Below are 12,491 nucleotides of genomic sequence, written 5' to 3' on the forward strand. Positions count from 1 at the left end.
CGGCGAGAGGCTGCCGTATGAAAAGTACTGCAGGTCCAACTTTTTCGTCCGGCGGCCTCTCACAGCGCACTGTTGCACTGCGCCGGAGCTCCGCCCCCCTCCCCATTATAGTCAATGGGGACGGAGAGGCGGCACGGCAAAATAGCGGCAGGACAGATCCGGCAGGCTGTCCTGCGCTAGTGTGAAAGTACCCTGAGGCCGAATGCACGCGGCCGAGAGCAGTCCGTGGTATGCCGGGCTGGATTCCTGTTCAGAGCAGGAGCGCACGATGTCATTGGTTGCTATGACGCCGTGCACTTCATGCCGCAGCTGCACTACAGTAATACACTCGTATAGTGTATTACTGTAGTACAGTGGCAACATGAAGCGCACGCGTCATAGCAACCAATGACGCCGTGTGCGCTCCTGCTCTGAACAGGAATCCAGCCCGGCATACTACGGACCACTCTCGGCCTAAGCCTGATATGCCCAGCCATAGCTGCAGAAAAACCAGGAAGTGAACAGCTAGCTGGCAGCAATTGAGAATAAAGTAGCAAGATGAGAATACCCCTTTAAACACACAAACACGTGTGTAACTGACTGCTATTTATTCAGCCAAAATTGTTGTTTTTCTTTAAATGGAATCAAATGTGACACCAGATATGAATGGCGCTGAAGTGACACTATGCACTGCACTGGGCCTTAAACACACAAACACGTGTGTAACTGACTGCTATTTATTCAGTCAAAATTGTTGTTTTTCTTTAAATGTAATCGAATGTGACACCAGATATGAGTTGCGCTGGTGACACTATGCACTTGCAGGGCTGTGAGCCTGACACACACGCTGGCAGGCAGGCAACTGCAATTTGATTACACAGGAAAAAAAAAAAGCAGACTGATGTTCTAGCCCTAAAAAGGGCTTTTTCGGGTGCTGTCCTTACAGCAGAGATCAGATGAGTCCTTCAGGACTGTAGTGGACACTGAATACACTTGCCTAGCTATCGATTTCCCTATTAAATCAGCAGCAGCAGCACTGTCCCTCCTCTCACTAAGAATGCAGCTTCCGAATGAATCTAAAATGGATGCTGTCCAGGAGGTGGGAGGGTCTGGGAGGGAGGGTCTGCTGCTGATTGGCTGGAATGTGTCTGCTGACTGTGAGGTACAGGGTCAAAGTTTTCTCAATGATGATGTATAGGGGGCGGACCGAACATCGCATATGTTCGCCCGCCGCGGCGAACGCGAACAAGCTATGTTCGCCGGGAACTATTCGCCGGTGAACAATTCGGGACATCTCTATATGACAATAGTAATTAGGATACCTGGTAACCATGGAGATAAATGCCTATATATATCCACACTGAAGCGGCCACTGACCATCTCTGAGGAAGGAATTTGTGAATTCCGAAACGCGTCAGAGGTATTGTGACCAAAGCAGGCATCCATCCAAGGTGTGACGTCACTACGGAACTTTCGGTTTCCAAAGTTACCAGCGCAGTTTCCCTCGCACGCACGTGTCACCGGCCGGGACTGCGCACGCTGGCAGAGGAAATAGAAGACTGCTCTTACTCACCGAACCATTGGGATTTCTCCGATTGGCTCCACTTACTGCTCCGTCCTAGAGACTCTCGGCGCGGAATACTAAAAGTAAGTCATACAGCTGCACGATCCATGATGTGTCAGACTATTCCTAAACTTTTATTCAGGTACTGGGATTCACACACTATTCTGGAGGTCCTGTATCCATGTTGGACCGCTATCTACAATTAGGTATGGTCAGCTGGGTTGTTTGTTTTTCTATATTATAAAGACCATCCCAGTGTATACCTTACAGTTAGTGCAGTCCCTTACCTTATGGACAGAATCCTATCTGGGCAGAGTTCTACTAATCTGCCCAGCTGTATCTATTAACCATTACCTTCCAACTGCACATAGGTAACCATTGGTGTCCCTTCTTTGTGGCTAGCGCGGCTTCAGTTTTTTTCCCCCATTTAGGCCTCATGCACACGACCGTATTTTTTTTCGGTCCGCAAAATGGGATTCCGTTTTTCCGTGATCCGTGACCGTTTTTTCGTCCGTGGGTCTTCCTTGATTTTTGGAGGATCCACGGACATGAAAAAAAAGTTTTGGTGTCCGCCTGGCCGTGCGGAGCCAAACGGATCCGTCCTGAATTACAATGCAAGTCAATGGGGATGGATCCGTTTGACGTTGACACAATATGGTGCAATTTCAAACGGATCCGTCCCCCATTGACTTTCAATGTAAAGCCAGGAGTTAATATACCATCGGATCAGAGTTTTCTCCAATCCGATGGTATATTTTAACTTGAAGCGTCCCCTACAGGGAGGGGGGGGCGGCCGCACTGGCCACCAATGAGTTAACTACAGGGGAGGGGGGGCGGCCGCACTGGCCACCAATGTGTTAACTACAGTTCTTTTAGTATATTCTAACCTGAAGCATCCCCATCACCATGGGAACGCCTCTATGTTAGAATATACCGTCGGATTTGAGTTACATCGTGAAACTCAAATCCGACAGTATATTCTAACACAGAGGCGTTCCCATGGTGATGGGGACGCTTCAGGTTAGAATATACTAAAAGAACTGTGTACATGACTGCCCCCTGCTGCCTGGACCCCCCCTGTAGTTAACACATTGGTGGCCAGTGCGGCCGCCCCCCCCTCCCCTGTAGTTAACTCATTGGTGGCCAGTGCGGCCGCCCCCCCCTGTAGTTAACACATTGGTGGCCAGTGCGGCTGCCCCCCCCTCCCCTGTAGTTAACTCATTGGTGGCCAGTGCGGCCGACCCCCCCTCCCCTGTAGTTAACTCATTGGTGGCCAGTGGGCCCCCCCCTCCCCTGTAGTTAACTCATTGGTGGCCAGTGCGACCGGCCCCCCTCCCTCCCCTGTAGTTAACTCGTTGGTGGCCAGTGGGCCTTCTCCCCTCCCTCCCCCTCCTAATTAAAATCTCCCCCCTATCATTGGTGGCAGCGGAGTGTACCGATCGGAGTCCCAGTTTAATCGCTGGGGCTCTGATCGGTAACCATGGCAACCAGGACGCTACTGCAGTCCCGGTTGCCATGGTTACTTAGCAATTTGTAGAACCATTATACTTACCTGCGAGCTGCGATGTCTGCGTCCGGCCGGGAGCTCCTCCTACTGGTAAGTGACATGACCTGTCACTTACCAGTAGGATGAGCTCCCGGCCAGATGCAGACATCGCAGCTCGCTGGAGGAAAATACACAGCGTTTTACAGTAGCAGGTAAGTGGATGAGATTTAAACAAATATCCTCCACACACTGCGAGAAAAATCCACAATAAATTTCACCTGTGGTGCAAAGTTTAAATCTGCAGTATGTCAATTTATCCTATGAATTTTCACCAAAGTGGCAATCGGACTATGTCTTCAAATGTCCACTCACAATGCTCTCAATACAGTATTTTAGCATTTTAACTAGCTTTTTCATTGATTCTACTTGATTCTCGGACAACTATGCCTCACGATGCTACTAAAAGATTGTGTATTAACATCTGTATGCCTGTAAATAACTTTTTTATAGATATCATTCATTATAGGTAATTTACATTGACAGTTCTATAACCTTTTAGATACTGACTTTGCTTTCAACACCTCATACAAATGTAAGTTTGCCCTTGTAAGTGGTTTCAAAAAATGTATCACAATAGAGTCAAACAATAAAAAAGGAGAAGTCTTTTGTTGCAATCTGCATGGCATTACCATATATTTACAGTTTACAATGAGAATACATTTCATTATAGCATGCAATTTACTGAAAATAAAAAATCCACAGGTAACTAATCACTGTCGATTTCACTTGGCTGTGACAGCAAAATGCCTATGTAAATTTTAAGTGCTGACTTGAGAATGAATAGAAGACATCTTAAAGAGATTTTGCCTAGGATTATTTGCCGCACAGAGCAGTAAAGTAATGACAAATCTTAATTAAAGAGGCACTTGAAAAAAATATTCAGTATAACCTGATGACACTTGGGGTCAAGTGATTCTCACGTTGCTTTTAATATCTCTGAAAATATCAAAATTACCAGCAAGTGATTGTATAATAAAAGGCGTGAATTTCCAATGAGCTCTCATTGGGAATTATACAGAATGTGGCGCTACAATAGCGCTCCTGCTGACACTTGGGGTAAAGCAGTTGATCACTGATAGTACTGCTTAATGCTATCAACGTCTCATGCATGGGATGGGAGTTATTGGTAGTAACTTGGATAGTATCCTTCTCTCACCTACCACCTGCACTGGTTATAGGGTGCTCCCCAGGATGAAGTTGGCCCTTCTAATCAGTTTGTCAGGTCTCTTCCTCTCCCTGGTTGAGATGCTGCTACCCCAGCAGGCCACTCTGAATAAGATGGTTGATGCCACCACAGAGTTGAAAAAGGCCTTAAGAAGTGCCCTTGGCACTCCAAAAGCTCTGTCTCCTAAGCAGGTAAAGCCTGCTGTGGTCCTTTCTGTATAGTGCGTGAATGTTATCCGCCCCGTCCAGCTTATTAATGAGGAGTAAATCCAGGTACTTATAAGTGTTGACTATCACAATGTGCATCCCCAGATGTCCACTGGTTTAGGAGGGTGTCTGTGCTCATGGAAGTCTATAACCATCTCCATAGTCTTCCCGGCATTGATCCTAAGGTGGTTCTGATGGCACCAATCCACAAATTCCTAGGATAGTTCTCTGTATTCCATGTCAGCCTCGTCTGTGATAAGGCCTATTACTGCTGAGTCATCAGAGAACTTCTGTAAGTAGTAGCTAGATGAGTTATACCTGAAGTCTGCAGTGTACAGTGTGAAGAGGAAAGGAAGTGTAAGAACTCCATGTACCCTGAGGTGCCCCTGTACTACAGATCACCGTGTCTGACACACAGTTCCTGGCTCTCAAATATTAATGTAAGTTTGTAAGGCAATATTGGATCCAATTGGAGAGGTGGTGGTCCACTCCCACAAGATGTAGCTTGTCTCTTAGTAGCCCTAGTTGTATGGGGTTGAAAGCACTGGAGAAATCAAAGAACACTATTCTAACAGTGTTCCCTGGTTTCTCCAGGTGAGAAAAAGATCATTGTAGAAGTGTCACGCTGGACAGGATACAAGATACAATAGACAAACAAAAAACCACAAAACAAGTGTCTAGGCCAGAAGCTGGGGATAAAGGTCACCTCCTGACTAATCCCTACCAGCTCTCCCTAGACTTCTGTGCCCACGTTCAGACCCTAAAGGTGGGAATAAATGTGCCCCGTGCCTAAGGCTGAAGATTCCTTAAAATCCCTAAGATGGTGAAAGGGGGAAAGAGACAGCCTGCTTCCTCAGGACCTGGAGGGGGCAGGCGTCTCTCTAACAGCCTAGACAGAACACAAAAAGAAACCAAAACCAACTAATCTTGTTACTGAGCAGAAACAGCAAATCCTTCCTTCCTCTGAGCAAGATAGAAGCTATAACCCGCACAAGACACTGGGAAGGGGCTTAATTTAAACTCATACAAACGACCCCACCCAGTGCACCTGAAGGGAGGCGGATACAGCTCAACTCCAAAACAAAATGACAGTACCCCCCCTTCTACGGGTGACCTCCGGACACCCCGGCCTAACTTTATATGGGTGGGCCCTGTGAAAAGCCCTCACCAGTCGGCTGGCAGTAACGTCAACAGCCGGAACCCACATCCTCTCCTCGGGGCCGTATCCCCTCCAGTGTACCAGGTACTGAAGGGAACCCCAAAAAACAGAGATCTCGAACTCTAAATTTACTTCAACCAGAAAAGGGGGAGGAGTCAATGGTGATGGTTCCACCGGTTTCACATATTTTTTCAGTAAAGACTTGTGGAACACATCATGGATCCTCCAGATCGACGGAAGATCCAGACGAAGCACTACTGGATTGACCACCGCAGATATTTTGTAAGGTCCAATAAATATTGGACCCAGTTTCCAAGATGGTACTCTCAGTTTAATATTTTTAGGAGATAACCACACCAGATCACCCACACACAGGTCAGGATCAGTCATACGTCTCTTGTCAGCCATTCGCTTATACCTCTCACCCATCCTCTCCAAATTCACTTGAATCTTCCGCCAGATAGAAGACAAGGCAGAAGAAAATCTCTCCTCCTTTGGCATCCCAGAGGAACTAGTCTCAGAAAAGGTACCAAACTGAGGATGAAAACCGTATGCGCCAAAAAATGGCGACTTACCCGTGGACTCCTGCCTACGGTTATTCAAAGCAAATTCTGCTAGGGATAAGAATGAGGACCAGTCCTCCTGGTTTTCAGCCACATAGCACCTCAAGTAGGTCTCCAGGTTTTGATTATTACACTCTGTCTGTCCATTCGACTGCGGATGAAAAGCCGAAGAGAATGAAAGTTGGATACCAAGACGAGAGCAGAACGCCCTCCAAAACCTGGAAACAAACTGCGTTCCCCTATCAGAAACCACATCCGAGGGAATGCCATGTCATTTCATGATGTTATCCACAAAAACCTGAGCAAGAGTCTTAGCATTGGGCAGACTAGATAACGATACAAAGTGAGCCATTTTACTGAAACGGTCAACAACCACCAAAATCACTGTTTTCCCGGAGGAACTCGACAGATCAGTAATAAAGTCCATAGACAAGTGCGTCCAAGGACGAGATATAATAGACAAAAGAAGAATTGAACCAGAAGGTCGAGTGTGAGCATCCTTTGACCGTGCACAGTTCTCACAAGCTGCTACGTAATCTTCAACACTCTTACGTAACCCGGGCCACCAGAAGCTCCGGGAAATCAGATCAAAGGTGGACTTGCCACCAGGATGTCCTGCAAGGACAGTATTGTGATGCTCCTTGAATACCTTGTATCGCAATCCAGCAGGAACAAACAACCTACCTGGGGGACAAGAATCTGGAGCCTCCTCCTGGGCTCCCAACACCTCCATCTCCAACTCGGGGTACAGAGCAGAGACAACCACCCCATCAGCCAAAATCGGAGCAGGATCCTCTGAATCACCTCCCCCAGGAAAACTACGAGACAATGCATCCGCCTTGACGTTTTTAACCCCCGGGCGAAAAGTAACCACAAAGTTGAACCTAGTAAAGAACAGTGACCATCTAGCCTGTCTAGGATTCAGACGCTTGGCAGATTAAAGGTAAGCCAAGTTCTTATGATCAGTATATACCGTAACCAGTGATGCCATTCCTCAAAGGCCAATTTGATGGCCAGCAATTCTCTATCTCCTACATCATAATTCCTCTTGGCGACCGAGAGCTTCTTGGAAAATAAAGCACACAGACGCCCCTTGCCAGGAGATGAACCCTGCGACAACACTGCTCCAACCCTCACCTCTGATGCATCCACCTCCACCACGATTGGCTGAGACACATCGGGCTGTATCAGAATGGGAGCAGATGCAATACATTCCTTAATAGCCGAAAAGGCTTGCAATGCCTCATCCGACCTAGCCTTCTTAGTCATATCGGTCAGGGGTTTTACAATGGTAGAGTAGTTCAAGATACATTTTCTATAATAATTGGTAAATCCCAAAGAATGCATCAAAGATTTCTGATTCTCCGGTCGGTCCCATTCCAGAACCGCCTGGACCTTTTCGGGGTCCATACGAAAACCAGAGTCAGAAAGCAGATAACTCAGAAACGGAAACTCCTGAAAAGAAAACACACATTTCTCCAATTTAGCATATAATTTATTCCCCCGAAGGATCGACAAAACCTGTCTCACGTGATCCTGATGGGTCTTCAGATCAGGAGAGTAAATTAGAATGTCATCCAAGTAAATTACAACGAACCTTCCCACAAAATGTTGGAAAATGTAATTGACAAATCGCTGAAACACCGCTGGCGCGTTAGTTAACCCAAAAGGCATAGCCAGATTCTCGAAATGACCCTTGTGCGTGTTGAAGACCGTTTTCCACTCATCCCCCTCCTTGATTCTGATCAGATTGTAGGCCCCTCTTAAATCTAACTTGGAGAACACCTTGGCTCCAACAATTTGATCAAAAAGGTCAGAGATCAACGGAAGAGGATACGGATCATGGACCGTAGTGTGGTTCAATTCCCGGAAATCCAAACAGGGTCTAAGCGATCATCCTTTTTCTTAACAAAGAATAAACCAACTGCGACCGGAGATTTAGATGGCCTAATATGACCCTTTGCCAAACTCTCGGCAATATACTTCCGCATGACCTCTCTTTCAGGTTGAGAAAGATTGTATAGCCAAGACTTTGGCAACTTAGCCCCTGGGATTAGATTAACCGGACAATCATATTCACGATGATGAGGCAATTCCTGAGCCCCACCCTCCGAAAATACATCCGCAAAATCTGAGAGATACTGAGGTAAAACCGTAGTAGACACCCCTGAGATAGATGCACCAAGACTATTGTCCGAACAAAATTCACTCCAACTAAGGATCTTCCTTGCCTGCCAATCTATTGTTGGGTTATGTTTTGTCAACCACGGTAAACCTAAGACCATAGGAGCGGGCAAGTCCTTCATGACAAAACAAGAAATGATTTCAACATGTGAATCACCCACCCTTAACTGAATACCATGAGCAATATGAGTGAGACTCCTTTGAGAAAGAGGGGAAGAATCGATTGCGAACACCAGAATATCTCTTTCTAAGGTGCAAGTACTTAGGCCCAGATTTTGAAGAAGAAGATAATCAATAAGGTTTACCCCAGCACCACAATCAATGAATACTTTAAAATAAAATTTTCTTGAGTCTAGCACCACCATAGCTTGAAGGAGAAAACGAGTATTGCAGGGAGATTGCATACTTGCTTGCTCTGGCACCCCATTCACACTACCAATCGTCAGGGATGTTTTTTTTTTCTCTTTATGTAAACCTCTTTGTGGTTCTTTATCATCAACATGCGGTTTAACAAAAGGACAAGCATAAACAAAATGACCACTTTCTCCACTGTAATAACATAGCTTATGCAACCTCCTAAAGTTCCTATTACCAGAACAGAACGACACCTGACCCAGCTGCATGGGTTCCTCCCCTACCCCAGAATTACATGTCATATTACCCTGGGGAGCTGGTGAGACGAAACCACTAACAGAAGGGATTCCTCGCGCGGAGGGGACCTTACACCTCTCTCTAATACATCTATCTAACTGTACTGCCAAAGACATAGCATTCTCCAATGTATCCGGATACTCATGAAAAGCGAGGGCATCTTTCAATCTCTCAGACAACCCCTGACGAAACTGACTACGAAGTGCGGGGTCATTCCACTCAGACTCCGTAGCCCATCTCCTAAACTCAACACAATACGCCTCTGCAGTATGTTCTCCTTGAAATAAAGTACACAACTTAGATTCCGCCATCGAGATCCGATCTAAGTCATCATAAATTAATCCCAAGGCATAAAAAATTCATCCACCGACCGGAGGACCAGAGAACCGGTCGGCCGAGAAAAGGCCCAGGACTGCGCGTCCCCTTTAAGCAGGGAAATTATTATCCCTACTCTCTGACTCTCATCACCAGATTAAGACGGCCGCAGCTGAAAATACAGCTTGCATGACTCCCTAAAGCGGATAAAGTCATCCACACCCCCTGAAAACCGATCAGGGAGAGCGACCTTAGGTTAAAGGCTGGACTGACTCCCACCAGTGGAGCCATGAAGAGGAAAATTCTCACAAAGTGTAACTGCCTTCCGGAGGTCAGCTACCTCCCAAGTTAATTCCTGCATGCGATCAACCAATGAATCAATTGACTCCATCCAGTGCTTTAAGTGGGCCAAAAGAGGTGCCGGTACTCTATTAGGCGCCGGTGCTCCCCCCCCCTGCACATCAGACCCCCCCATCACACACATATATATTAGTTCCTCTATGTACCAGTACAGTACCCCCCCCACCACCGCACATTCGTTCCTCTCTGTACCAGTACCCCCCTGCACATCAGACCCCCCCCCCACTCATCACACACACACACATTAATTCCTCTCTGTACCAGTACCCCCCTGGCAGGGGGGTACTGGTACAGAGAGGAATTAATGTGTGTGTGTGTGTGAGGAGGGGGGGGTCTGATGTGCAGGGGGGTACTGGTTCAGAGAGGAACGAATGTGCGGTGGTGGGGGGGGGGGGGGTACTGGTACATAGAGGAACTAATATATATGTGTGTGATGGGGGGTCTGATGTGCAGAGGGGTACTGGTACAGAGAGGCACTAATGTGTGGTGGTGGTGGGGGGGGGGGGTACTGGTAAAGAGAGGAACTAATGTGTGTGATGAGGGGGGGGGGGTCTGATGTGCAGGGGGGTACTGGTACAGAGAGGAACGAATGTGCGGTGGTGGGGGGGGGGTCCTGGTACATAGAGGAACTAATATATATGTGTGTGATGGGGGGGTCTGATGTGCAGGGGCCCCCTACACATCAGACCCACCCATCAGACACATATATATTAGTTCCTCTATGTACCAGTACCCCCCCCCCCACCACCGCACATTCGTTCCTCTCTGTACCAGTACCCCCCTGCACATCAGACCCCCCCCCCCCCCTCATCACACACATTAATTCCTCTCTGTACCAGTACCCCCCTGCCAGGGGGGGGGGGGGGTACTGGTACAGAGAGGAACTAATGTGTGTGGGGGGAGGGGGGGTGCCTGTCACTCACCAGTACTCTTCAGAAGTTGGATTCCAAAGCAAAGTCGATGTTCTTTGCTGCACCGTCCGACTCCTGACTCCAAGGAGGACCAGTCACTGGTCGCCGCACTGATCGCTCCTCAGTCACAGGCGCGCGGGAAGGAGTTGACGTCACCTAACGTGAGGTCAACTCCCTGCCTGCGCCAGCCTGAGCCGTACTCTGCAACGACCCGCCCCCCTCCACTAGCTGCCCAGCCAACGACATTAGGGAGGAGATACTGCCAGCTCTCCGCTGCGCTCCGGCAGGGCCGGCCTTAGGTGTCCAGGCGCCCTGTGCGAGCTAACCTTGTGGCGCCCCCCCCCCCCCCCAAAAAAAAAACAAAAAAACACTGCTTGTTGCTGGCATCATGGCATAGGCTGGCTGACTATCCAACCAAGTAGTTACCAGCCCGCACACCCCAAAGGCCGGTGTAATGTTATACTTCCCTACTTCGTGAGATTTCCCTACCTTCGTCACTTCCGGTCGCACCGGACATGACGTGAGGAGGTGTGCAGCGCCGCGCAGGCGCACAATGACAGGTTAGGGAAGTTTCACAGCAGAGTGCGCATGCGCCAGGAGTCTCGCCGGCGGTTAGGGTAGGAAAAAACTATGGGCCAGTGCGCAGGCGCAGTGATCGGATGGATGTTCTCAGCTGGACACCGGCCGACACTGCGCATGCACCGGGAGCCTCACCAGCGGTTAGGGAAGGGAAAAATTATGTACGGGTCAGTGCTTTTTCCCTACCCTAACCGCTGGTGAGGCTCCCAGCGCATGCGCAGTGTCGGCCGGTGTCCTGCTGAGAACATCCATCCGATCACCGCACCTGTGCACTGGCCCATAATTTTTCCCTACCCTAACCGCCGGCGAGGCTCCCAGCGCATGCGCACTCTGCTGTGAAATTTCCCTAACCCGTCATTGTGCGCAGTGCGCCCCCCCAATATAATAAACATTGGTGGCGCAGTGCGCCCCTCCCAACACTCCAGTATAATAAACATTGGTGGCGCAGTGCGCCCCCCCAACACCCCAGTATAATAAACATTGGTGGCGCAGTGCGCCCCCCCAACACCCCAGTATAATAAACATTGGTGGCGCAGTGCGCCCCCCCAACACTCCAGTATAATAAACATTGGTGGCGCAGTGCGCCCCTCCCAACACTCCAGTATAATAAACATTGGTGGCGCAGTGCGCCCCCCCAACACCCCAGTATAATAAACATTGGTGGCGCAGTGCGCCCCCCCCAATATAATAAACATTGGCGCAGTGCGCCCCCCCAATATAATAAACATTGGTGGCGCAGTGCGCCCCCCGAACACCCCAGTATAATAAACATTGGTGGCGCAGTGCGCCCCCCCAACACCCCAGTATAATAAACATTGGTGGCGCAGTGCGCCCCCCCATCACCCCAGTATAATAAACATTGGTGGCGCAGTGCGCCCCCCCCCAATATAATAAACATTGGCGCAGTGCGCCCCCCCCAATATAATAAACATTGGTGGCGCAGTGCGCCCCCCGAACACCCCAGTATAATAAACATTGGTGGCGCAGTGCGCCCCCCCATCACCCCAGTATAATAAACATTGGTGGCGCAGTGCGCCCCCCCAACACCCCAGTATAATAAACATTGGTGGCGCAGTGCGCCCCCCCAACACCCCAGTATAATAAACATTGGTGGCGCAGTGCGCCCCCCCAACACTCCAGTATAATAAACATTGGTGGCGCAGTGCGCCCCTCCCAACACTCCAGTATAATAAACATTGGTGGCGCAGTGCGCCCCCCCAACACCCCAGTATAATAAACATTGGTGGCGCAGTGCGCCCCCCCCAATATAATAAACATTGGCGCAGTGCGCCCCCCCAATATAATAAAC

The sequence above is a fragment of the Bufo bufo genome, chromosome 5, assembly GCF_905171765.1.
Source record: "Bufo bufo chromosome 5, aBufBuf1.1, whole genome shotgun sequence".
NCBI lineage: Eukaryota > Metazoa > Chordata > Amphibia > Anura > Bufonidae > Bufo > Bufo bufo.